This window comes from Ambystoma mexicanum, chromosome 11 (assembly GCF_040938575.1).
Source record: "Ambystoma mexicanum isolate Mex_15411 chromosome 11, UKY_AmexF1_1, whole genome shotgun sequence".
NCBI lineage: Eukaryota > Metazoa > Chordata > Amphibia > Caudata > Ambystomatidae > Ambystoma > Ambystoma mexicanum.
In genome coordinates this window covers 532,022,247-532,047,929 of record NC_090934.1, presented here as the reverse complement: position 1 = coordinate 532,047,929, position 25,683 = coordinate 532,022,247, and positions in this window count along the sequence as shown.

Sequence of the window (25,683 nt, the reverse complement as noted above, 5' to 3'; positions counted from 1 at the left end):
GCAACGGAAAAGAGGAAACAACAGTGCAATAACTCGGTTATCTCTGACAGAGAAACACTCTATCAGAATGATTCTGAAGCCATGCTCCAGACTTTGAATTAAAAAAATACAAGAAACCTATGGAAATTGCTAAATGGTAGGGAAACTGATAATGGTTCATTTCAATTGAACTCGGTTCCAGAGAATTGCTGGGTTGAACATTTTGGTAACCTTTTCATGCAGAAGATCCATCAGAAGGAAGGGAGGAGCCACACCGAGCCTACCCCTTGGTTAATCCATTTTGACAGGGAGGAAATCTTGTGTAACATAAGGAAAGCAAGTAATTCAAGTGCCCCAGGTCCAGATTGGATGACAAATGCTATGCTAAAGGAGACCGCAGAGGCATGGGCTGACTTTTGCTTGTTTTTTTCCACCAGATCATTCATTCTGGCAGCGTTCCAGCCACTTGAAAAAGGGCGGTAGTGGTTCCCATTTTTGCGAAGAATGAATGGGCGGATCCAAAAAACTACAGCTGATCACCCTTCTTGATGGATTGGGCAACATTTGTGCGCGTATTCTGCTCATATGCCTGAAGGAGTGGATTAAGAAGACTGGGACATTTGCCCCAGACAAACTGGCTTTGTTAACTGTGTTGGCTGTGGCCTGAACTTGCTCTTTAGTAGCCTCATAAAGATAAGGACTTTGAAGGGGAGAGGCAGGCTTTATATGGCCTTTATAGATATGTAGTGTGCCTTCGACTGTATTTGTCGGGAAAGACTATGGGCCAAAATGAAGGATTTACTGTCTGCAATCAAAGACCTGTATTCTGGGACCATCTTGCAGGTCAGATTACACCAGGCAGGAATTCGAACCTACAGGGGCCTGAAGCAAGGTTGCCCCTATTTTATATAACATCTTCATTACGGACATGAAGGAGGTCCTAGGTCCTGCCAGGCCCTGCCCTCCCAGAATTAACAGAACCTCTGCAGGATGGCTCTTGTAAGCAGACAACTTGCAGAAGAAGTTGGACATGTTGCAGAACTATGTAGACCAGAACAGCTTGGAGAGGCACATCGCAAAGACGGAAATCCTTATATTGGGACGTCAAAGGTAGAGGAAATCTAAAATCCCCAGTTGGATATTGGGGGCAACCGAATGCGACCTGTTGCCTCTATAAAATATCTAGGAGTAATGATCAGTGCGAACACATGTGAGAAGCCGTGGATGGATTGTTTAAACACAAAAGAAAAACGGCTGACTGCACAAGGAATGGTGATTGGGAGGAAGTCTGGAAAGTTCTTGCTCCTCTCAGTCATAACCTTTTACAACCAGAAGTCATACCAACATTGACCTATGCCACAGAGGCTTGTTTGGGTTTGCCTTGTGAAATTTGGGAAAGATTAGAGAGTCGTTTTGGGAAGACAATATTCAGACTAATATTATGACTCCCTAATGCAATTCCAATGGCAATCATCAGACACAAACTTGGCCTCCGCTCACAACATGTGATAGGTATTTGAAAATCACGGATGACTTTCGGTAAACTAATTTCCGCAGATTGCCCCTCTCAATTCCAAATTATAGGGATGAAGGAAGAGAGCATGTTTGACTGGGCACTGAATTTATGGTGAGAAAGATGTGTGAGAACATTGTCCATCCTCGGCTTGTCAGTCGACAGGAATCCACTCCTGATAAAGAAGACCTTATGGACTGCTGACTGGTACATCACCAAAGTCAAAAGATCAAATTCTAAGATCCATACCCTTTCGGGAAAATGCATTCCAGCACTCCAAACATAACTCCACAAAACCTACCAAATGTAAAAGGCAGGTACCTGTTTCTCAGATTTCGCATAAACATACTTCATACAAAAGTAACATTCCACAGTTATGGAGGTCTTGCAGAGGATGACAGATGTCGATTATGCACAATTCATGCAGAAACATTAAAGGATCTGTTCCTCTTCTGTCTGGAACTGAGAACACGAAAAACACTTTTACTCTATGAAAAGATGAGGAGTAGCTTTGGGACGGACACAGATGCCTAGTGGGAGGCGCTTTATGGGGGGCCATTGCAGGGCTAATTCGGGACTTGGTAAAGTTTCTTGAGTTGATGTTTATGAAGCAATTCAAGGAAACAGAAACCAAATAAAAATGGCACCAGTGAACGATCTTCTGGCTTTTTCCATTCACTTGTTTGTTTGACCTTTTCTGCAACTTTCCCTGTGTTCTCTTTTTTCTAAGATGTTAAGGTTTCTTTCATTTTAAGGCTTTCTTTTAAGGATTTTAATGGAATAGTAAAAGATTTAAATCAACTAAATGCTAATAAAAATTAAAAAAAATAAAAATATTAGGAGACTTTTTGGTGGAACTGTTTTATACTTGGGGAAGGGAGCTGAAGGGAATCTGCGAGCAGGAAGAGGCTCAGAACATGTTGGACACTGAACATTTTGGTTGCAGATATTCCTACACATTGTATAGATTAGTATTGAGGGCAAGTATAGGTTTTGGACACAGACAGATTCTTCAGTTGAACTCTTTGACTCAGACTTTCCTTTGGGAAATCCCACCTTAGCATATGGCAAGTTAGGCCTTTTTGCATTCTGAAATTTAAGTTAATTAAATATTTGGCTTTGAATTCTGAATCTGTTGTCTGTGTCTTGCTTCATGATGCCTTCACAATACAAATAACTAAGCATTGTGTAACTTCATAGACATTAATGTAAAAAGGCACGTAATATTCAGAACATGGTCAGAATGCTATCTTTAGGATCAAGCATGCATTACTGTGTGAAGACATGCCCACCTGGGCAGCCTGCAAGGAAAATATAAGGTGTACTTTACGTTGTATATCACACCTCAGTACAACTATGTTCATTAATAGTCTGCTTCTCTTTCTAAAGATCTCACTACCCCAAAGTACCTGTGAAGCCACTGGATGACAGGATCCAAGATGAATCTGCGACCCATGGATGAATCCAGAAGATGGAAGATGCTGTTCCTCGTCACAGTACCGTTGGTGTCTTGGCAGGTAAAGTGGTGGAGTTTGTTGGCTTTACTCAATGAGATCCCCGAAGAGGGCCCCCTCTGGAAGAAGGAGTCTCTGGGATGTCAGCGTCAAGTAAAAGAAGGGAACCAATCAGTATTGCAAAGGCAGCAATGCAGGTCTATCGCGGTGGACTCTGTTGTCAAGTTGCTACTCTGGCTGTAAATGTCCCACAACGATTAAACTTGCTGTGGACCTCAACAAGGCTTGGATGAAGAAGAAAGGCCCTTTGGTCATCATTGTTGACTTTCTGTGGTGACGGGAGCAGTGACAGTATCAGTTGTCAGGTTTTGGTACTTTGTGGATGGCCGCCTTTTTGGTTCTATGGTGCTGCAGCTGCAGCACGGATAACAAGATGGCTTCTGGTAACTTCGCCATGACCACTGGATTGGAATGAGGAGCCTCACTAAGTCTGGACCCTTGGGACACCGTCTTCATGGAAGGGTGGTGGGAAACCCACTAGCTGGCACTCATCTGCAGGCAGCGACCCTGGATCTTCTTTGATGTGGATAAGTGGACAGATGTCATGGCTTCAGTGACACTTGAAGATTTCATCAGATACTTGGAACTTTGACAGCTCTGGCTGTTGGGCAGCACTATGCCAGGATATCCCCTCTTCTGGGCGATACTCAGCAGCTTAGCTTCCAGTGGTCGCAAGCACTCCTGTTGACCTTGTGGGACACAGATGGACTTCTTGAATTCAAGATGGACCCACAAAGATCCCTACTCCGGACGGCAGGCACACAGGACTGGTTTCCAGGACATTTCGAGTGAGGAGCAGCATTTGCACTATGTCCCCTCATAGCTATGGGATACAAGCTTAATATGACTTCAGCTACTTGCTTCAGTTTTCTTTTCTTGTTTCAGCTTCTGACAAGGAGGTGGGTGTGAGGTCCTCTGTTATACAAAGCATTCCCCATTCACTCAGTCAGAGCCAGGCTCAGCCAGCCAATCACACACATGTGCATTCTTGCTGGCAGCACCCAATCAGGCTCAAAGGAATTCAGGTCATTCACCCAAAACCAACCCCCACAATACAAGAGGTGAATTGGGGGCAACTTCCCAGCCTTTCAGAGCACTCTTTGCATTTATTACAGTTTCAGTCAGTGCTGAATGTGTTTTGACTCCATACTCCATTCATACATGTCCCACCCCAAGGGTGTACCCACAACAAGCAGTCCCTCGGAAGGCACCATGAAGTGTGGCACTAGGCAGCCCCAGAGCCATATGCGGTCCTTCCAACCAATAGCCATTCAGGGGAAGGGAACAAAGCCTGGGATTCTGAGAATTTTGAGAAACAAAGGGCCAAAGCAAAAGAAACAAAGATGCTACAGTGGCCATATTGCCATTGTATATTTATTTTTATGTATTTATTTTTATTATTTTTATTTATTTATTAGGTATTTATAATGCGCCTATACACAATGTGTTTCAAGGTGCAACAAGACAAGGGGGAAAGGATGACAAAAAGAAAAATGGTCCTAGTAGGCCCTCTCATACTCAGTTAAGTTCAGTGCAGTAACAAGCGGTGCAGGGAAGAGGAGAGTGGGGATGTTCTGGTAATTACGGAAAGGCCCATGCGTTAAGCAAGTGGCAGAGAAGGCCAGGTCGACAGAGCCTGGGGAAAGCAAAAAGTGCAGTTGAAGAAGGTCCACATGCTAATAGCGAGGAACAGGGCTGGAAGGGCTCAAGGGGCGCAGGACCAGCCAGGCTAGTGCAGGGTAAGGGAGGCCAGAAAGGCAAGTGCAGGTTGGGCAGGGGGTCAAGGGAGACCAAGTGCAGGGGTAGACTGGTCGAGGAGGGCCTGGTGCCCTATAAGAATCTGAAGGAACCAGGCAGCCAGTCAAGAGTCAGAGTGGGAAATTAGCAGGGGAGGCGGAGAGGGAAGGAGGAAGAGAAAAGGAGGGTCTTGAAAAGCTTCTGAAACTTAAGGAGATCCAGTTCATGTCTGAGAGAGGCAGGGAGGCCATCCAAGAGGGAGGCACCTGCGGAGCAGAGAGATCTACCACCCACTCTCTGCCTGGAAAAGCATCTGATCTGCATAGAGTTGGAGCTAGAAGACTGAAGGACTCTAGCAGGGAGGTATTTAGGGAGAGAGATTTGGATGTAGTGGGTTCCAAGCCCCAGAAAGACTTGTGGATTATGCAGATGGTCTTGAACTTGATCCTTGCAGCAACTGGGAGCTGGTGGAGAGATTCTAGGGCTGAAGGGATGCAGGGGCTTGAGGTCAAGGATATGTTTTTCAGTCCTATTCTGGATTAGTTGGAGGGGGGAAGGGAGGGGTTAGGCAGGTGCAGGAAGAGGCTGTTGCAGTAGTCCATCCTGGATTGGACCAGAGCTCTGGAGACATTGGGTTACTGGGGGAAGGTGAGGAAAGGGAGATTGCCTCTGAGGAGGTGCAGCTGAAAGTGGGTCTTCTTGGCAAGGTCTGTGATGTGAGGAGAGAGGGCGAAAGGGGAGTCAAAGATGACACCAAGGTTTCTTTCCTCACATGAGGGTGAGGGGAGGAGACCCATGGAGACCAGCCAGAGTGTAGGAAGGAAGGAGGGAGCTGTGGTCCCATTAAGAAGGATCTCAGTCTTACTGGCATCAAGGCAGAGATCGTTAGCAGTGCACCATACCTGAATAGCAGACAGACAGTAATGAGAGAGGAAGAGGAGGAGGCAGAAGAGGGAAGCTTGAAGGAGAGCTGTGTGTCGTTTGCATAATACTGGACGTTAGGAGAGAAGGAGGATCCTATGGGCTAGAGGGGCAAGGCAGATGTTAAAAGCCAAGGTTAGAGGATAGAGCCCTAAAGGGCACCACAGGTGGAGAGTGAGATAGAGGAGAGAAAAGGGCCCAGTTGAACTAGGGAATTAAGGAATGGCTTAAGAATTCATTGATTGCTATGGCAGGGCAGGGCTATACCAAAAATGGTGGATACCCAGAGTCACTGTCAGGTCAGCATGTATCTGTCACCAGCAATATCCTGCACTGTGGGCAACCCACAGGTTCCCAAAAACATACACGAGGGGTACAAGGGTGGGCCTGTACCCATGGGCGCCCAAAAGGTAGCCCTTGGGTACTTTTCACAAAAAGGTAAACATGAAGAGTTGCACTGGTAGGGGTCCAAACTGCCCTCCTGTGCAGAATGACACACAGAAAACCCGAACAGAAAATTGTCAATACAAGGACAAGGAGGCCCTGTCCCTCCAAAAGCATTTCCAGCATAACATTTGTCTTGATTATGGGATTCGCTCTCCCTTTGTTGTCCAAATGAGACAAGACAGCTCCAGTTTCTGTGTCAGTGGCATACAACTTCTACCTTGCTAAGGAGAGGTTGGTTTTGATACTCTCCTATCCTACCTCATGACCAAGGTGCGCAACCTTCCCCAGGGCTATCTGGCATTTGGTGGCCTTGATTGTGAGGGGGGGCCTTTTTGTGGCCTGCAACACCTTATCCAAGTGCGTCAAATGCTCTCCCCAAGTGAAACAATGGACATCAATGTCATCGAGGTAGGCCACACAAAAGGCCTCCAGTCCACTGAGAGCATGTTTGACCAACCTTTGGAAGGTGACAATGGCATTGTTCAACCCAAAAGGCCTGACTCTAAACTGGTAGAGCCCCTCAGGGGATGAGAAAGCCATTTTTTCGTTGGCCTGCTCAGTCAGAGCTATTTGACAATAGCCTGATGTGAGGTCAAAGGTACTCCCAAATTTGGCAGCACCTATCTTCTCCACAAATGCATCAGCCCAGGGCAATGGGCGAGCATCAGTCTTGGTGACTGCACTGACTCCTCTGCAGTCCACACAGAACCTCCAATCTTTGGTACCTGCCTGGGAACTGGCCTTGGGAACAAGGATAGCAGGGCTTGACCATGGACTTTTTGAGGGTTCAATTACACGCAAATTCAACATTTTGGCGACCTCTGCTCGGATGTTGTTCTTTACTTTGTCTGACATCCTGTGGCAACTGCTCTTTACAGGTACACTGTCACCAGTGTCACTTTCCTGCCTGCACCATGGGGTGAGTTCTGGTGACAATGAAAACAGAGGGGCATACTGCTGCAGCAACACCATGCATGTCCTCTGCTGCTCTGATGTCAGATCAGGAGAGAAATGCATTCCCTCCACTGGGCCATCCTGAGGGTTGCAGTGTAGCAACTCAGGAACTGGTTCACTATCCTCCTCCTCTTGCCCTGAAGCTAGTAGAAGGCATGATACTTCCTCACTTTGCTGGTATGACTTGAGCCTGTTAACATGGAAGACCTGAGGAGCTACTCCTGGTGTACACATGTCGACCAGATAGTTCACCTTGCCCATCTTGGAGATTACCCTCAAGGGTCCAGTCCACTTATCTGCCAAAGCTCGAAGCTTAGTGGGCTCTGTCACAAAGATCTCCTGGCTAGGAGTCCAGTTCACCTGTGAGGCATGAAAGTCATGCAAGTACTTGTTCAGTTCTTGGTTGGCCTTGAGATTTGCTGATGCCTGGTCCATCATCTGTGACATCCTCCTTGTGAGGGCTAACAAATAGGCCCACTTGCTTGGCAGGACCTGGAGGTGTGGCTTCCAAGCCTTCTCTAACTAAGCCAAGGCCCCCCTCACTGGATATCCAAAGAGGAGCCCGTAGGGGCTCAAACCAATCATCTCCTGAGGTACCTCTCTCTAGGCAAACAGCATATATGGTAATAGAAGGTCCCATTTCCTTCTCAGGGGCTCTTCTGAAGCACCCAACATGCATTGGACAGTTTTGTTAAATCTCTCAACCAAATCATTTGTCTGGAGGTAGTAGGATGTAGAAAACATGTTAGTAACACCGCACTCCTTCCACATTGCTTGCATGTAACTAGACATGACGTTGGATCTCCTGCCAGACACTACCTCTTTGGGGAAACTCATTCTGGTGAAAATTCCCAGCAGAGCCCTAGCAACCACCTTGACAGTTATGGTCCAAAGGGGTATAGCCTCAGGGTACCTGGTGGCATGATCAACCAGTACCAGGATGAAACTGTGTCCACCTGATGTAGGAGGGTCTAAGGGACTGACAATGTTGATGGCAACCCTTTCAAATGGTGTGTCAAACACTGGCAAAAACACCATCTCTAGTCTTGCCAGACACCTAACAAGTGTGACAGGTCTTGTAGAAGGCTTCCACTTCTACCCACATCCTAGGCTAGTAAAAGTGGGCTGAGAGCTGTTGCATGGTCTTCTGAATGCCAAGGTGATCAGTTAGGGGCACCTCAAGGGCCAATTGCAGTAGAATGGGCATGTAGACATTGGGTACAATCAACCTTTTAAAACCTTTTAATTGCATCAGGTTCTGGCTCAGTGGTCTCCCTATAAAGGAGCTCACCCTCCCAATACATCTTAAAAAGACATATGCACTTCACCTTGTTCCTGGGCCTTGGGCTGTTTCCTCAGACCCTCACGAGAGTAGCATTCTCTCTGACCCTTACAGATAGCCACCCTAGAGTGCATACCTTCAGCCAACAGGCATTGGAGGTCAGGGCGATCCTCTGGGGTGAGTACCTCTCTCTGAGGAGGGTCCTATGGCCCTTCTCCCATAGGAGTTGAGTCTAGATTCACCACTGGGCCTAGTCCCTCAGGAGCTTGGACCACAGTGCATGCTGCTGAAGTAGAGAAGGGGCCCCCTTCACAGAGGTTGGCCTTCTTGATCTTTATTCTTGCCTTGGGTTTCCCCCTTTGCTTGGGTATCTGACTATCAGTCAGACCCTTCTTGGCCTGTGACCTAGTGACTGCATTAGCAACCATGTGTGACCCATCAGAAAACAACCCCAACTCAGATAGGTACATTTCCAACAACACTTGGGCAGGCACATTGTCGTATGCGATTACAGGCAGTTTGCCTGTCTTGTCATCAATCTGGATGGTGACTAAGGCTACACAGGCACGTTTGGTTGGCCCACCAGCTAGCCTGGTGGTTCTCAGAGGAACACCTACATAGTCCTCTGGCCTGAGCAGCATCCTGTCAACCACTGTCATGCTAGCCCCAGTGTCTGTACTGACACAGCTCTGGTGAACAAGCCTCAGAAAAACATTCAAAATACAAGAGGTGAGACAAATCAACAAATGTTTTCACCTTGTATCCATCAATCCACCCCATCATGTTCATATTTGCAGCACTCACCCAATAAACCTAAGACATCATTTCTCTCTTCCTATGTTCCCTGAATTTCTTGAGGTGTCTTCCCAAACTTATATTGTATGGTATTGTAGTAGTCATTTGTATAGTGCCTTTTCCCATTTGTATGGCCTCAAAGTGCTTTGTGGTAGGTATGCCTTCAGGGACAGAATTCTAGGTAGGCTATGGTAAGTCATTTATAACGTGCCTTTACACAAGTGTTTTAAGGCACGACTAGAAAAGTTCTTAGAGGAAGCTAAAGAGCTCAGGCATGTGGATGGGCGCTGAGGGAGGTGACGGCAGAGGGCTAGTGCAGGAGAGCCGACATGTACCCAGCTAGACTGAAAGTTGTCATAGGTTGTCGCTGTATTCTAATGGCAGAGGTGTTGAGGCAAGTGTAGTGTTTCAGTGTGAAGCAGATATGTGGCCAGCTAGGCCGAATTTATCATAGTCGTAGCTGCATTCTAAAGTGCATGGATGGAGTGCCATGCCTGCGGCAGATGTCCACCAAAGCAGTGCGTTTATGCATACTTAAGATCAGATAGCACTTATCTTTTGTGTCGCTGTGTCATCCAATCATCTGTGATGAAGAAAAAGCCAGCTGCCTATGTAGACTTTTCTAGGCACTATGGACAGGCTACTCTCAAGTCTACCAAGTGCAATAGACTGGCTGTCCTCGATCATCTTTGTAAGTGGTACAGACAGGCTACCATAGAAATTAGGATGATGGGATTCTATAAATGCTAACCACAAGATTCAACTAAGTGTGATATCAAGGATACCAGCATATAACCACTGTGTATTACAATGGCTAACATAAGGATTTAAAGATGCAATGGTGAGTTATCAATGTATATCTTTGAGAGTCCTGGGTGAGCTAAACATTATAAGGCATAAATGCTCTAAGTGTAACACATATGTTAACCCGCATGCGTTTTCTTCTAGTTGCAATGCCAGGCTACCTGCATACCTAACTATAAACCCATGGCTGTCCTTACAGGTATTGTAAGCATAAAAGTGGGCTAATATCAAGAAACAGTCAGGTCCAGAACCAAGGCGCTGGGGTAGTGGCAAGCTATCCTGACAGATCTCTAAGTGTGTCACATTTCCCACCCCGAAAATACATCTTAGTGCGTCATTTTTCCTACCCCCAAAATCCATCTAAGTGAGTGACATTTCCTACCCTAAACTCCATCTAAATGCTACACCATTCCTACCCCCAAAAATGCATCTAAGTGAATCACATCTCCCACCCCCAAAATCCATCTAAGTGCTACACCATTCCTACCCCCTAAAATTCATCTAAATGTGTCACATTTCCTACCCCCAAAATCCATCTAAGTGCAACATCCTTCCTATCCCCACAAATCCATCTCATTGAATCACATTACCTGGCCCTGGAGTAGTGGCAAGCTATCCTGACAGATCTCTAAGTGTGTCACATTTCCCACCCCCAAAATCCATCTTAGTGCATTAATTTTCCTACCCCCAAAATCCATCTAAATGAGACACATTTCGTACCCTAAACTCCATCTAAGTGCTACACCATTCCTACCCCCAAAAATCCATCGAAGTGCATCACATTTCCTACCCCCAAAATCCATCTTAGTGCGTCATATTTCCTACCCCCAAAATCTATCTAAATGTGTCACATTTGCTACCCCCAAAATCCATATAAGTGCTACACCATTACTACCCACATAAATTCATCTTAGTGCACCAAATATCCTGCCCCCAAAATCCATCTAAGTACGACAACCTTCCTATGCCCCCAAATACATCTAAGTGCATCACATTTCCTACCGCCAAAATCCATCTTAGTGCATCATATTTCTTGCCCCAAAATCCATGTGAGTGCTACACCATTACTACCCACAAAAATCATCTTAGTGCGTCAAATATTATGCCCCCAAAATCCATCTAAGTGCGACAACCTTCCTATCCCCTCAAATCTATCTCAGTGCATCACATTTCCTAGCCCTAAAATACATCTAGGTGTGTGACACATTTCCTACCCTCAACAGCCAGTTGAGTACATCACATTTCCTTCCCCCAACTATACATCTCAGTGAACAGAACCCAGCACAATACAGATGTTACACAATGCCCATCTCAGGGCGAAGCAGGGAGCATATGGCTAACCAGGGGAGTTGCTAGGTCTAGAAAAGACCCGGGGCTAAGCTGATGTCGGAAATGTTGGGACTGGGGGCTAGCTAGTGTTTTGGCTGTAGCTCCTGAGATTCTATCCGGGGCTACAACCAAAAGACCAGGGGCTATAGCCCCCTTAGCCCCCCCCCTAGCAACGCCCCTGTGGCTAACATGTATAATTAGGCCAAATGCAGACCCTGGCTAATCTGTACAAATAGGCTAAGTGCTAACAAGAGGCTACCAATTCAAATAGGCCTGGAGCAGAACACAGCCAGTTTACACAATTAGGCTAAACGGAGGTCATCATTTGATAGTTGGTAATAAGAGTGGTGGGGTTTTACTGGAGTACAGCAATGGATGTGCTCCCCACACACACCACACTTACCTTTTCTGTTTCTGTAGGTTGTCTGCATCAGGCATCCTGAGGTGAACACTGCAAAAATGGAGGATAGCTGCTTGATAGAGAGCTGCTCTTTGCCTCTGGGTCCCACAGTATCCCACTGTTTAGAGGGAGGCTTCCACACCCAACAGTGTTCACGCAGGGCAGAGATGGGAGGAGAGGGAGTCCAGGGGACAGATTGGCGTGCAAACCAGGAAAATGAGCTGCAGAACAAGAAGAAAACAGAGGGGAAAGGTGGAGGGCGCAAGAGTGGGGCACTCACCTGAAACAGGTGACCCACTTGCAGAGGCCTGCTGCTGATGGAAATGCTGACCGAACCCAAACCACCAAGGAGTCCCACGCACACGGATTTTGCTCCAGGGTGCCCCTAATTGGGAACCCTATCCAATTAAGGATATACGTTTCTGATCCACACTATAACCAGCATCTCATACTGAAATAATAGCACACAAGATTGATCACTCACCAAAGGCATTTTTGATTGCCAACATAACAAGAAGAAATCGGGGACATCCACTCAGTGACCAATGCCTTCAAAAAGACATTGGGCCTCATTACACGGAATGCGGTAAGGGTTTACCGTTAACAGTAAGGGTACCGGTACCGGTAAACCCTTACCGCCTTACTACAAGGTCCCTTTGCGGGATCCAACCTCAACGGCTGGTTTTACCAGCCGTTAAGGAACGGGCCCGCAAAGGGACCTTGGAGGCAATTACGGTACCACAATTTGCAGTACCGTAATGGCCGCCTTCCCCATTCCCATTGAGCCATATAGGGGCTCAAATGGGAATGGGGAAGTGCCATGGTGAATGGGGAATTACCGCCCCCACACACCTTGGAATGTGAAGGTAATTCCGCCATTCACCATGGTGGACTCGGTACGGAACCGGCGGCAACCATGGCGCTAATAGCGCCATGGTTACCGCCTACCGTGTAATGAGGCCCTTCATGTCGAAAATACGTTTTGGCTGTATTTTCTTAAGAGCGTACTACATTAAAGCAAGAATTTTGAAAAAGATTACTGGATAACTTTACCTGTCACAACCTGTTGGGACAAGCGCGATCAACCAGCACATATCTGTTATTTGCTTGTATTTTTCTGGAGGTTAGGTGGAGAGCCTCACTGTACTAGCTGTGCTGCAAGCCCAACATCTGACTTTTAGGACATGAGCACACTGAACATCTGTTATACTCAAGTCTTATTATCTGTTCACCAAGGAAGCTAGGCTTTTACAAGCCGATCACATGTAACAGAGGTGGGATGATGTAAGGAAAAAGGTCAGGGGAGGGATTGGTGTGGAAACCAGAAAAGGAGCTGCAGAATGAGAGAAGGAGGGATGGAAATAGGGGGGAAAGAGAGCAAGGTGCAGTTGGCAAGAGGGTGTCACTCACCTGGAAAAGGGTGGCTGCAGCAGGATCTGCATGCACGTGCCTGCTGTCGATGGAAATGATGTTGAACCCCAACCCACTTAGGAAACCAGGCTTTTGCAAGCCAATCACATGGGGCAGAGGTGGGAGGAGGGATGGAAAAAGGTCAGGGGAGGGATTGGTGTGGAAACCAGGAAAAGGAGCTGCAGAATGAGAGAAAGAGGGATGAAAATAGGAGGGAAAGAGAGCAAGGTGGAGTTGGCAAGAGGGTGTCACTCACTTGGAACGGGGTGGCTGGAGCAGGATTCGCATGCAAGTGCCTGCTGTCAATGGAAATGATGTTCCGAACCCAACCCACCAAGGAAACTAGGCTTTTGCAAGCCAATCACACCTATTTAATATATACCATTTACTGTAAAAGGCCCTTTAACGCCTATCATTATAAACACATGTACTGACCCACCATGATCAGGGGGAGGAGCGCATCCCCATCGGACGTAGGACAAGGCAGGCAAGGCACACCTAGGTGTATGAATGTGCACATTAAATATGTGTGCGTGTAGGGTTTAGGTGGGATTCACACACAGCCCGTCAGCAGTGAAAATGTACATTGGTTAAAACAATACAGTGGCATTGAGCCCTGAGCTATACATAACCATTACACTAAGGCAATATATGCATCATTGAGGCTGCGCTTTAGTCCTTCGAAACTTTTGACTGCTTCACAGAATGAATGTGAGCATCCATTTATAACATGCGCTGCTAGAGAAATCAGACAAGGAACTTGTAAGAATATATATAGCATTTTACTAAATGTAATGGCATTTTTTTATTGCAAATACAATGGCATTTTATTGCCAGCATGTACTGGTATGTTGCCAGCAGCAGTATATAATTTGTATTTAGCCAGTATAATATAACCTGAGTGGAAGTGCAGAACATAGAACACAGCCAAGCCCAACTTGAAACTGCAGATGATGAAATGCATGCATAGCAGCTTAGTGCTGCCAGGCCAAACAATGAAGTGCACCATTTTTTTTTTTTTTGGATACCTCATACATGGAAGGCTACATTATTCATATAAGTGACTAAGTGGCTAACTTAATTAACATTGCTAAATACTAACTCTTACCTCCATAACATTATAATGTAGTCTCATGTGCAAAATGAGGTGAAAATACATGTTTTGGTGACACTACTGAAATGCATTTTAAATGCACAATGGCATTTTGTTCTCTTCCTTTCTGTGTTCGCTTGTGGAGGGCAGAAAGTATGCGCAGCAGGAAATAAATGAAACAGTTGCTCAGAGAGCAAGGATTTCTTTGTTCTGGAAATGAAGGGTGGCGTAGAAAACATTCTTTTTAACCTGATTGGAAGAATTATATGCAGACATGCCACGTAAATATAGTGGGAAGTCTCGGAGTTTGGCTAATGGAAAAACTTACAGGGAAGAGTTAGTGGAGACTAGTCTGTAAAGACAGACAGAGTTCCAAGGGGTTACACTGCGCAGGCTAGAGAAGATATCTTGCCGGCGCTCCCCACACACAGAAGATTTACAGAAAACATTCCATACTGACTGGGCCTACCTTTGCGAGTGGAGCAAGGTTGTGCTAAGAACTTCAAAGCAGGGCTAATTCTGGTTATCTTTGTGCCAAGTTAGGATCTTTTGAACGTCGTATGTATGGTTACAATTTTATCATATTGTAGAAAGGCTCGAAAATCACTGCATGTTATTTTTGCCAAAATCAGAATGTGGGAACATTAATCCACGTTGCAATAGACCTGCTTGTTCTGCTTTGTTTTCTGTTCTTGTATTCCAGAGGCTGCTGTAAATAACCATGGTAAGACTTGATGACATGTATATGTAAGTTAATATAATGAATACCTATGAAAACAAATGGGAGTTGGTGCCATTCATGCTTCTATGAATTATTTTTTATAGAAATGGTCTAAAGGGGAGGCTCATATTAAGTGCAGTAGCGCATTTGCCAATTGACCAATGCAAGCCAAGTAACTGATAAAGCAGGTTTGTGTGTGTGTGTGTGTGTGCTTTCCTTGCATGCTGATGGGAAAGGCATAGATTACTGGATGTAAATAAGCCAGTGATACGTTATGATGATATATATAGATTACTGGACGTCCTTGAATCAGTAATACCTAAGGACACATAGATCACTGGATATAGATAAGCCAGTGATACCAGCCACAAACTGTAGATGGTGCTCTGAATACAACTATTGGATTATAACAGTGCATAGGTCCAAGGCTCTCTATAGACCACTGGGAGGTATTATAAGGTATTATAATAGAAAGGAAGGTGTTGTTTTATGATGGGGTTATAATATAAGGAAGAAAGCTATGCTCATCACTAAATACCCAATCCAAATGCAAGACTAATTTACCACCAAATTTTCGCCAACATTTCTACAGTAAGAAAATATCGCCAAACCCCAAATTTACCCCAATAACACCAAATATCTTACAGATAATAGTGCGTTGGTGGGGAAAGTGGCTGTAGAGCACCTACTGGGCGTGGCAAGTGTATCTTACACTACCATACGTGCATTAAAGGGAACCCATTTTATGAGAGCAGTGTGACACTAAAAGTGGATTTCAGACTGTCTCAAATGGAGGCCACATTCCCAGAGCTAGTGCAATATCTGGAGGCAAAGCTATATGCACATGGGGCATGGTCATCAAATAATGACACAGAATGGCATGACCACATATATGGTGAGGTGCAGAAAGAATCATTGGACAGCATCCTTGCAGAAGGTAGCATAATCCAGGTCTGTCTCTTGAGATTATTAAATGCTGCTGATAAACATGCAGAGAAAGATTGTCTGATACGGCTATGTGCCAAGACATGGTTCATTTTAAATAGGCCCCTGCGAATGCAAGAAAATGATGCCACGCTGATTTGCAGATTAAAAAATTGAACTGGATGGAGCTAGTGAACAAGAGGAAAAATTAAGAGCAGAACTAGAGGTATGTCAAAAGGACATGCAGTCAAAATGTAAAGATCTCGACACTCAATTGTCTCAAAGAAAGAAACAGTTTGAGGATAGTGAGCAAGAATTAAAACACTTGAAAGCATTGGTAGATCATATTAGACAAGATAAAGATGACGTTGTTTTGGAAATGCAGAATTTACAAAAAGGACATTTTGAGAAACAAATTGATCTTCAAAATGCTGAACAAGAGATGGTTAAAATGTTTCAAGAAAGTGACAAAAGAGACAAAGAATTCAATGAATGCCAAATGCAAATGAGCGATAAGAAAAGTGTGATTCGTAAAATGAGTGATGAAAACAATTATTTGCATAAGGAGGCAGATAGGCTCCTTAAAAAGTGCAAGGATTTGGAACGACAAATATGCATTTGCAGGATCCAGGACAAACAACAGGGCACCACATTCAGTGGAGTTGAGGTGAATTCTATTTCTACACAGAGAACTAGTGCCCCAGTGGCTGGGCCAGTGACTGAACTTGGTTGCAGCGCCCTTGGGGGATTTGACACACCCATTGGGGGCCAGCACCAATCCCATATGGCTGAAACAAGGGTTGAATTACAAAGTATTACAATTCCATGTATAGCAACGAGTAGCCCTATTAAAATAGTGAAATCAATCAAGGCTCTGATCAAATCATTTAAAAAAGGAGGAGAGTGCTGCATAGAGGACCACTTAGAAGCGGTGCACAATATATTTAAAGCCCTCCAGATACCTAAGGAACAATACAGACAATACTTTCACTTAACTCTGGACGCCCCCACAGCCAGCATTATTAGGGGATTAAATGACCAGCAGAACATGACATAGGCAGAGTTTGAAAAAGAGATTAGACGTCATTTTTCTCCATTCCAATCATTGCAGGCGGCGAAGAAAGTTGCTTACACAATTATGGCTCATTCTAATACGTCACCTTGCCAATTTTTGCAAGACTTAAAAAGAGCTTTTTCTCCCTTTGATGTATCTTTTGACCCCAATTCCAATGAGTTTAAAACTGCCTACTTCTATGGGCTACAGAAAGACATCATATCACAGTTAGTCTGTGAATTTGGCCGTGACAAGTCCCTTGAATGGATTGTGCACCAAAGTACAAAACTATATGAAGTGCTATATTGTCAGGGTAGAGAGAGTGATAAAATGAAAGACACTAGACCAAAATCTAAAGAATCCTCAGCAACAGTGATGGAGATTAGGTCAGTTAAATATCCCTTGAGTCCAGTCAAAGTCCAGGTAAAAATAATGTGACACCTGAACAAAGGGGTAATCAAAAGAGGTTGTCGCTCCCTGAACCAATGTTTCAATCACATGATCCTCGTAATAAGGAGAGCTACGTTAGCCCTAGGTACGTAGGCGACAGGCCCCTGGCAGGATATTGGACTGATATGTCGGGTATGAACAGTAATCAGAGACAAAGTCAGGATCAAAGAAATAATGGTCCCTACCAGGCATTGGGGACACAGAGCAGATTTGACCCTAACACCATGATATATGGTAATCAGGATAGACCCCGATATGTGGATCCATTTACTGAAAATGGGAATCAGCATAGGGGACAATACTCACAAAATGAGAGACAGGACATGAGGCAGTGTATGAATTATGCCCCACATCAATACAATGAATCACTACTACCAGGGGACTACAACCAAAGGATAGGTGTGCCCCGCTCCCCTCCACATTGAATCAAGAGTTCAGAAACAACCCCAATAGAAATCATTCTCTTGAGAGATATCAGAATAGATTCAATCAGGGGGAAAACAACCAATATCGACCTAAGCCGCAGAGAGAAGATTCTAGAGAGATGGAAAGAGTCCAGTGTCTCGAAGGCCCAAGTGAAAATGTTGGCTGAACAGATAGGAAAACTATGTACGGTTCAAAAACAGTCATCAAAAGAGGGGGCAGAATGACCGGGTGGTTTCCGATAATAAGTGACTAAATATTAATGATACCTGCAATGCTAAAAAGACAGATTGCCCTGATTTGATTTTGCATAATGACTCTGAGATGCCTAATGATTTAAAAAGGAAAATACCGGCAAATGAACATGTGACACGAATTGCAAATACATCTAAAAAAGAAGTTTGGTTTAACCTAGAGTTAAATCAAACAATGGAGATTTTCACAAATGAAAAAGGAAAACATGACATTCCAAAAGAACAAAGGGATAGATTTAAGAAAGACAATTCATGCATGGGAAATACAATTGAACAGGGAGTAAGCGGGGATGTTAGAACGCTCTCCCTAGACAATAAAAACACTAACAAAAAACAGGCAGAAAGAATTAGTAGTCAAAAGGAGGGTACATATCAATGACCTGAAGAGTTCTTTGAACCATAGATTTTTGAGGAAGTTAAAAAGATTGGTACCATGCCAAACATCCACAAATGCCCAGAATTAGAAAATGACAAATTACCAAGTAATGTTTCTTCACATATTCAGTTGGAGAATTGTAGTGTGAACTCTGATGATCCCCGGATGGAAGGGAAAACAGTGGCCACACTGCAAAGGACATCTGAATATGGGGAAATTAGTAAGGTTTCTCAAACAGAAATGGACAAAAAGGAGGGAAACATGTCTTTCCATTTACCAATGTGCTTAGCCAAAAGTGAAAAAGGTCTGAGAAAAGTGAATCCTGAAATTAGTAAGAATTCACACTTTTTGTGTGTGTTAAATGAAGTTGAGGACAGATATTATGCTCCCATTACAGTGGAAGCGAAATGCAATTCATTTGCAGTGATTGACATGGGTGCACAGGCCACAATTATGGGCGAATTGGTAAAAAGTATCAATGAAGGGAGATCTCCACAGAACCAGATCACAGTGAGGCAGAGTGAAGGCCCAGTGCATAACTTTAATGGTGAGGAGGTGCCTATTGTGGGTGTCACTGAGGTTGACATAAAGATAGGAAAACACAGAATGAAACAGGAAGTATTGATCACATCTATTTGTGAAATTCCATTCCTAATGGGAACAGATTGCTTGAAAAGATTGTCTCCTCTCATAGATGGGGTAAATGGGGTACTGTGGTCGTTAACCAAAAACTATTAAGAGCTAAGAAAATAAAGTCCCAAAACAACAGTATAAATGAATGCCACACTGTTGCAAATGATGCAGTGGAGGTATACCTACAGAATAGCTGTGTGCCTATTGTCACTGTCACTGTCATTTTGATGTGCCAGGATAAAATGCAAAATGAAAAAGAAAAACAATCTGTACAGATTTATTTGGATCCCAGGAAGAAATGGCAAAATGAAATAGTTGAACACACATTGTGCTTCTATTTAAAAGAGAAGAAATGCAAACAGAATACTATTCCTAAAACAGACACAGAAAAACACATTGCCACCCTTGCTGAAATAAAAATGAAAGATGAGCAGCCATGAGTTCACATTGGTATGAATGACCATTCTAGAGTGGTAAAAGCTACTTTGGTGCTTGAACAGGAAAGGAGCTTTATTAATGAGAAATTACTGCAGAAAATAATGGAAAGAGAGGAGATCCCAACATTTAGAATTAAAAAACAATATTTCTCTGGTTTGGACAATCCAGACTTTGAAAACCGAATTGCGGGAAGATGCATGCTAAAGATTAATATTGGACAGAAAACCATCTACCACAATGTGTGGATAGTGAGTGGAACACAAGATGATTTTTTACATGGGCAATGATATCATGCACAGAATATATATGGTGTTAAATTTTCTTAACCAGAAAATATGGTCCCAGCTAAGCGTGCCTGCACCTGAATTTGAAGATAAGAGAAAGGCTTATCATTGTGCACAACTGGTTCCATATGCACATGAATTACAGGTGAAAAGGGATATTACTATTCCTGCATTAACCAAGCAGGTTGCTATAACACTAAAGTGCAAGAATGGACAGCAAATGAAAGATTCTGATGCATTTGTGTGCCTGAATGAATCTATGAAACAGCAGGGCCTGGATTATGAATACACCCCATTGATAAAGGTTGGAGAAGGATCTGCCAAAATTATGGTGAACAGTAAAGAGTGTCGAGATATTAATTTAGAAGAGAATTCTTCATTAGGGATGGCCATACAAAAATCACATTACACTGCAGATTTCAATAATATGGTGACTGGAAATATTCCTGAGAGATATGTAGATGCACAGGGTGTGTTGCCAGAATATCTGAATTCTCAGCCCAAAGGGATCTTTAAAATTAAATCTGTGTACCTTTATGATTCAAATGAGACAGTATGCTGTCACCAAGAAAATTGGATAGTATTTGACTTAAATGAAAATTAAATGGAAAATCAGCACATTGAAGTGGAGGCTGATATGCCAACATATTTAAAGGTGGCAGCTTTACAGAGAGACACAGCCACACAGTTGGAAGAAAGCACAGAGATTCCTCCACTGGAGGATTTACCAGAATTTTCGAAAATGGTAGAGTAGCAGATTTTGTTAGCAGATGCATGTGATAGTGAAGAGGATGAAAATTAATTGAGGAAAATATTTATGGAATTTAAAGATGTTTTTGCTAAAGATGCATATGATTGCGGCCTAACTAATTTACATGTTGCCACATTACCGAAGGATGTGGTAGAAATCCAGTGTTTGTGCGCCAATATAGATTACCACTGGCATGTTTAGAGCCATTGGCAGAGATAATTACAAACCTGGAGTCTCGAGGAAATATCAGGCCCATTCATAGCACATCCAACACTCCTATTTTGGGTGTGTTAAAGCCAAATGGTCAATGGCGTCTGTGGGCAGACTTAAGAGAGTTAAATAAAAGAGTGCCAGTGTCCAGATGGCCACTGACATTCATTGATCAAGACCTTGCTCAGGTGCATGGCTCAAAGGTATTTTCTACCTTAGATCTCACATCTGGATATTGCTGTGTGCCACTGGCAGAGGATATTCAGAATTTGCTTTCATTTTCATTTGATAAAACGCAATATGCATGGGCTAGAACACCATTCGGGTACGTCAATAGTGGGAGCGAATTTGGCATATTTTTGAGAAAGGCTATTCCTGATGCAGCGGAAAAAGGAACTATAGTTTATGTGGATGATGTCCTGATATAAAATGAAAACTTAAAAAGCCATTTTGATGAAATTAGACATGTTCTTGGCCAATTGCAAAAGGCGGGTGCCAAATATCTTTACAGAAAGCACAATGGTGCAAGAAAAAGGTGACTTTCCTAGGCCATGAAGTAATTAAATCCACAAAAGAAAAAGGTGGAGGCCATACAGAAATTGAAAGATCCTAGAAATGTGAAAAGTTTAAAAAGTTTATTAGAATTGACAGGATATAACAGGAAATGTATTGAAAATGAGGCTGAAATTACTCAGCCATTAACTAAACTGTTGAAGCTAAATACGCCCTGGAAATGGGAAAAGGAGCAATCTGAGGCAGTTGCTAAATTAAAGGAATGTCTCATAAAGGCACCATGTTTAGCATATCCCATAAAAAACTGAGATTTCTTTATAGAAATAGGTTTCACTGAACATTGTATGTCAGCAGTGTTATCCCAAAAACATGATTTGAACCACAAAACCATTGCTTATGCAAGTAAGGCATTTTCTCAAGTTGAAATTAAATTCAGTGAATGGGAAAATGCCCTTTTGACCACTGTGTGGGCGTTGCAGCATTTCCGGCCATTGTTCAAGGAGAAAAGGTAATCATTCAGACAAATGATCAACCACTGCAGTTTCTACAGAGTAAAAGGATTAGGTCAGGCAAACTAGCACAGTCCAGAATTACTTCATGGACATTGGCATTGCAAGGCTTTCCTGTAGAAGTGAGGTATGGCCAAAATAAAAAGACCCCAGTTGCTCAAGGTTTAGCGGATTTACATGACTGTACAGCTGAATGTGTATCAGACGACGTAGAGGTGGAATCTAGTTTGCAGGAGTTTGAACAATCACCACACAAAGCTTTTGATGAAAAGACATGCAGGAATTCACCAACTGTATATGTTGACGGTTGTGCTTTTCACATCGAAAATGACAGTAATAAACAGTTGGTATCAGGAATAGGAAATGTCTGGTTGAAATGTGAAGGCATTCCTAGTATAGGGATGGGAATTGGGGATAGGAGTAGTCAGATAGCGGAATTGGCAGCCATTTATAAAGCAATTACTACTGCAATTGATAATAAATTCTGTGTAATCGTGCTGGTACTGGAACAACCAGTAGTGCAATGGAGTTATGATACACCAGATCAAGATTTGATTAAGGTGCAAAAAGATGATCCAATATTGGGTATCTATTATAATCATTTGATAGATCCCGAACAAAATCCTGTAACTGAGAATGATTGTACAGGAAACGAGAAGTTGAGGGTATTATTAAAGAAAGAAAACAAATTAAACTACAGGATGGACTCATGATCAGGGAATCCATAACAGGACAAATACAATGGGTGGTACCCCTTTCATTCAGAGGGCTAATGCTACACCATGCACATGATGCAATAACTGCAGGACACAGAGGTTCACAAAAGACTTTAGAGATACTAAAGGATTATGCTTACTGGCCACATATGTCCAAAGATGTGGAATTATATACTAGGGGGTGCCTGGTATGTGCCCAATGTAAACCCGCTTCACCAATGCGTAGAGCTCCACTGATGAAAAGAGGCTTTACCCTTCCATGGTTATATTTGCAAATTGACTATGTAGGGCCTGTAAAAAGGTTGAGTTGGGGCAACCGTTATATTTTGAGTGTGGTTTGTTTGATGTCAAAATGGGTAGAGTGTATTCCTGCACCAGATTGTAGTGTGCAAACCGCAGCTTCATTACTGGTAAATCATATATTTTCAAGATTTGGGTAACCACAAAGAATAGAGTCAGACAGAGGAAGTCATTTTACATCCGCGTTAATGAGTAAAGTGTGGCAGATACTGGGGTGAAAAGAAAACTGCATACCGACCCGCCTCTTCTGGGAATATTGGATGTTGCAACAGGTCTATTGTGGAGGTATTAAATACGTTTTTAGCAGAGGCAGGTTCCAGCTGGGATTTACAATTACCCCTGGTTTTGATGGCAATCAGATCGACTCCTGCCAAAGCAACAGGTATCAGCCCTCATGAGGTGTTGACAGGTAGGAAGATGGTACTGCCACAACATTTATTATACAGGACACATGAGCAAACACTTGTGAGTGCATCGACAGTTCACGAATATGTGGAAGAACTGAGGAAGCACTTACAACATGCATTTGCATTTGTGCAGCAACATTTGGAAAGGGCTGCTGACAGTGCAAAATCATATTATGATAGAAAGACGTCTTTGAAAGAGTATAATGTGGGGGATTAGGTATATAAATTTCATTTTGGAAAAGGTAAACAGAAACATTTTTGCAGCATGGCAAGGGCCATTTAAAATTGTGGATGAGGTGTCTCCAGTAGTTTACAAAATATTAAAGACAGGGTGAAACGGTAACAGAGCAATTTGTTCATGTTAACCAAATCAAGCCCTGTCATCCCAAACATGAAGTAAGGAGGCTTGAGCAAGTAGAAACAGCTTAAGTGCCCTGAGTACATACAAGGCAAAACACAGTAGCTGTCTTCATAGTATCTCACAACATAAAAAAAAATATAGTTGTGGTTCCTATTATAGAGATGAATGTAAATGAAAATACCATAGACGATAAACATTGACATAAGGGGCTGAAGCAGATTGAATTATTATGGTACAGTGTTGAAATATATTTTGATGTATAATGGTGTCTTGTGTATGTGTTTGTTTTCTCTCTAACATGTGCTTACAATGATACTTAATTCTACGGCGTTTCTGATAAAGCATAGTATTATTCTATGGAACTGAAAAGGAGTGTGGTGGAGAATCACATGTTTGTTATTTTAATTAGTTGTTTTAGTTAATTGTATTAGTCATTTATTTAATTTATTTATTTTATTGTATTGTTTTGTTATTATACATGTTATTATACATAAAATGTTGATAAAATGTTGATGGCGGAATCTCGTTTTAAAAAAACTCATGGACACATTTGGAAGATGTTACTGCTATTATGATTAAGTAGTGCTGTATTATGAAATGTTTAAATGTTCATTATATTATGTTGCTATTATTTCAATTGTGATTAATATGATGGGAAGAAAGAATAACAATTTGGGTATCCTCCAATTGTGGATTTGGGTAGCCAGAATTGTCGGAAAATGTAAGAATTTATATATCATTTTACTAAATGTAATGGCATTTTATTCCCAGCATGTACTGGTATGTTGCCAGCAGCAGTATATAATTTGTATTTAGCCAGTATAATATAATCTGAGTGGAAGTACAGAATTTATAACACAGTCAAGCCCATCCTGAAACTGCAGATGATGAAATGCATGCATAGCAGCTTAGTGCTGCCAGGCCAAACAATGAATGGCACCTTTTTTTTTTTTTTGATACCTCATACATGGAAGACTACATTATTCATATAAATGACTAACTGGCTAACTTAATTAACATTGCTAAATACTAACTCTAACCTCCATAACATTATAGTGTAGTCTCATGTGCAAAATGAGGTGAAAACACATGTTTTGGTGACACTACTGAAATGCATTTTAAATGCAAAATCACATTTTTTTTCCTTCCTTTCTGTGTTAGCTTGTGAAGGGCAGAAAGTATGTGCAGCAGGAAATAAATTAAACATTGCTCAGAGAGCAAGGATTTCTTTGTTCTGGAAATGAAGGGTGGCATAGAAAACATTCTTTTCAACCTGATTGGAAGAATTATAGGCAGACATGCCACGTAAATAAAGTGGAAAGGCTCTGAGTTTGGCTAATGGAACAACTTGCGGAGAGGAGTTAGTGGAGACTATACTGTAAAGACAGACGGAGTTCCAAGGGGTTACAGAGCGCTGGCTAGAGAAGCTATCTCGCTGGCGCTCCCCACACACACAAGATTTACAGAAGCATTCTGCCCAGACTGGGCCTGCCTTTGCGAGTGGACCAAGGTTGTGCTAAGAACTTCAAAGCAGGGTGCCAAGTGAGGATCTTGTGAACATAGTATGTATGGTTAGAATGTTATCATAGTGTAGAAAGGGTAGAAAATCACTGCATGTTATTTTTGTCATTGTCAGAATGTGGGAACATTAATCCACGGTGCAATAGACCTGCTTGTGCTACTTTGTTTTCTTTTCTTGCATTCCAGAGGCTGCTGTAAATAACCATGGTAAGACTTGATGACATGTATATGTAATTTAATATAATAAATACCGATGAAAACAAATGGGAGTTGGTGTCATTCATGCTTTTCATGCTTCTATGAATTATTTGTAATAGACAAGGTCTAAAGTGGAGACTCATATTAAGTGCATTTGCCTATTTACCAATGCAAGCCAAGTAACGTGTGTGTGTGTGTGTTTTCCTTGCATGCTGATGGGAAAGGCATAGATTACTGGATGTAAATAAGCCAGTGATACTTTATGATAATATATATATATAGATTACTGGACGTCCATGAGTCAGTAATACCTAAGGGCACATAGATCGCTGGATATAGATAAGCCAGTCATACCAGTCACGAACTGTAGATGGCGCTCTGAATAAAATTATTGGATTATAACAGTGCATAGGTCCAAGGCTCTCTATAGACCACTGGGAGGTATTATAATAGAAAGGAAGG